Source organism: Mus caroli, chromosome 5 (genome assembly GCF_900094665.2).
Source record: "Mus caroli chromosome 5, CAROLI_EIJ_v1.1, whole genome shotgun sequence".
In the NCBI taxonomy this organism is placed as follows: domain Eukaryota; kingdom Metazoa; phylum Chordata; class Mammalia; order Rodentia; family Muridae; genus Mus; species Mus caroli.
In genome coordinates this window covers 16,417,363-16,420,433 of record NC_034574.1, presented here as the reverse complement: position 1 = coordinate 16,420,433, position 3,071 = coordinate 16,417,363, and the positions used below count along the sequence as shown (strand labels likewise).

Here is a 3,071-nt window from a genome sequence, read left to right as displayed (position 1 = left end):
CTCTCTCTCTCTCTCTGGATCATAAGACTTGTTAGAGGATGTCAGATTATTTTCCTGGCCCTGTTGTATTATCTATGTCACAAGAAAAGTTTCTTCAGTTTTGATATAAGATAGACTGTGCTAAATAACTCTATAAGTTAACTCTTTCCTTTTTATTATTCAGTAGGCAGTAAAGATAATGGAAAATGGGGGGGGCGGACATTATTTCAGCCGTATTTGCCTACTCTTCTCCCCACTCTACAAATAATTCCCTAAATTCCTTACATTCAGATTTAACTAATTGCAAGTCCAGTGTGATGGCGTTCACTGGTCTAAGTCTTCAGAGTTTGGTAAGCTGAAGCAGAAAGATCTCAAATCTGAGGTCCACCTGGACTATATACGGAGAACTTTGTGACAAATAAAATACACAATAAGTAAATAAAATGATACCTTTAAAGATCAAAACTCTCAGCCAAATATGGGACCCCAATTCTTTGAACCTGAAGTGACAGATCGATAGATAGACTAGGCTAAAGTACGCCCCAGCGTCCATGTTGTTCTCTTAGTGAAGACTATGGTAGTGGTGATGGCAGTGACAGCCCTGCCCTGCTGTCAGCCATCTGAGAAGAAGGCCCCTATCCTTGAGGACCTCCACCAAGGTAAAACCTGTCCTTGACTTTGCTGGAAAAAAATGTTGGGAGAAGCTAATGTGAAAGAGGGTTGTTTTAAAATAGATTTTTAAACAAAGGTTTAAGCAGTACAGGGGTTGCTAGAGGTGACTGATCACACAGGGAGAGAAAGAGACACACCCAAGAGCACAGGTGTAAGCTCCCCCCCCCCCGCTCCCTTGAGCTTGCCCTAAGTGACTTAGCAGAAGTTCTACAGAGTCACTCTTTAGCTGACTCTCATGTTATGCCTCAAATGTTTTCTCTAAGAAACTTCTTTAAAACCTTTCTCTTCTTCTACTTTTTTCAATAGTGAGATTATAGGATTACTCTAGAGATGTCTTGGATTGGGTTACAGTCCTAAAATAAAATGGTGTGTCACAAGAATTGTAAAAGGGGATTAAAACATGTCCTTTACTGGAAGTAGGGTTTTGGGTAAGATTTCTAGAAAACTGTTGGTTTATAGCTGAGAAAGAACAAAGACCATATATATTTAGGCCTTACATGTGATCCATTGCTCCTTCAACAATCTAACTTGAAAATATCACTATATAAGAGACTGGTGCTCTTCATCGATAATGTTGACAGCTGTGTTAGAACTCTTCATCTTCAGCTGGTGAGACACACTGGTCAGGCTCTGGACTGAGAGCTCCTTTTATTCCCAGTTCTCCATCCTTTCCCCGTGTTTCTCTCCTGCCTCAGTAGGCTATAAGATAGACTTTATGATAAGCAAGTGCTCACTCAGTGAGTAGCACCATTGGCTTTGTGTCCCATGTGGACGTACAGATTCAGACTAGCCTTCAAATTCTCTTTTTTAAATGAAAACCCAAGAGTCATACTTTTTGAAATTTGAAAGAGGCACAAGCAAGTTGAAACTGCGCTCTGATTTGCGGTGGAAGTGCTGCATATATTTGGACCGAAGATGCATCCTTAACAAATCATCCTGTTCCTATAGTCGTTTTTCCTTTTCTGAGGAAGAATAACTTAATAGAACTGACAACTGAGCCATCATGATATCTGTGACACGGTCATTATTTCATTACTTTCAAACAAAGGAACTAAAACTTATTGAAAGACTTACCTTCCTGATTTTATGAGGGTGGAACCTGAGAACCTGGTAGAGATTAAGAGTGATGTAAGATACTAGTTACTAATGCCTAACAAGCTAGTAAGTATCAAACTTGTCTACATGTAAAAGTGAGTGGTATAGTTTTCAAAGTATGTTCCCGTGTATCATCTCACTGTTTTCTCACAAAATGCTATCAAGAAGGATAGTTATTCTTCTCCCTGCATGACAGCTGAAGAAACAGATTCAGAAAAACAAGATGAAGCCATTATGACCCCCAAACTGTGGTTTTGGGGTATGTGTGAGAGCATTAAATTACAAATGTACAAGAATTTTTTGTTTTGTAGGACTACTTATTAATAAATTATTTCTCTGCTGGTGAGATGAGCCAATTAAACCCATATTAGATTATATTAAATTCCGGTTTATTGATCTTGGGTAGGCAAGTTCATTGACCCCAAGGAAGGGGGAGAGAGGGAAAGAAAGAGCACACACACACACATACACACACATACGTGCGTGTGCAGAGAGAGGAGAGCAAGGAGACCAAAATGTCTGGGTTATATAGGGAAAAGCCTCTGGGGGAAGGACAGCCCAGCCCCTTCAGGGGTAGAGGCAGGATATGCCAGGAAGGGACTGAGGGATATTGGGAGAACCTGGAGGCCACATCTGCTTTGATATGTTAAAATATGCACCTCACTCCCTTGTCCTGGAGTCTGAAGCCAAACACTTAAGAGTTTGAAATAATTTAAAAATCTAAGTGCCCCCAAATGAGAGAGTAATGCTTAAATAAATTTTATATTTGTAATATTATAAAGAAATCTAAAAATAATATCCTGACGCACGTATGTGTGTGTATGTGTGTGTGTGTGTGTGTGTGTGTGTGTGTGCTCTTTCTTTCCCTCTCTCCCCCTTCCTTGGGGTCAATAATACCCATAATGTAATATTGGGTAATAGAGTACTTAGTAACCTTTGTGTATTAGTTCAATCTCAATCCTGTAACAGCAATAATATATTTAATATAGACTTACATCGCAGAAGCAATTCCAGAAGGATGCATACCACCTTATAATGACGGCTACCTATCTCTAAGCCACGAGGTTAAATGATTACATCTTTTGCGTGTTATCAGTAGAGATCGTGTTTGGCGTTTTTAATGAGGAGAAACAGTAAGGCCTTCTTAGTGTGTACTGTTGCCTAAGGCTGTCTTAGAAATTTAGGGAATTTTCTTTCCTAGGCAAATGGATGGATCTGGAGGGCATCATTCTGAGTGAGGTAACATATTCACAAAGGAACTCACACAATATGTACTCACTGATAAGTGGATATTAGCCCAAAAACTTAGGATACCCAAGATATAA

At 39.5% G+C, this 3,071-nt stretch overlaps 1 protein-coding gene across 1 annotated transcript in view; it reads left to right on the top strand.

Annotated features, from left to right (window-relative positions):
• The window catches only part of Ccdc146 (coiled-coil domain containing 146), a 124,835-nt gene that overhangs the window by 928 nt on the left and 120,836 nt on the right, over nucleotides 1-3,071 (top strand). The window lies entirely within an intron of this gene.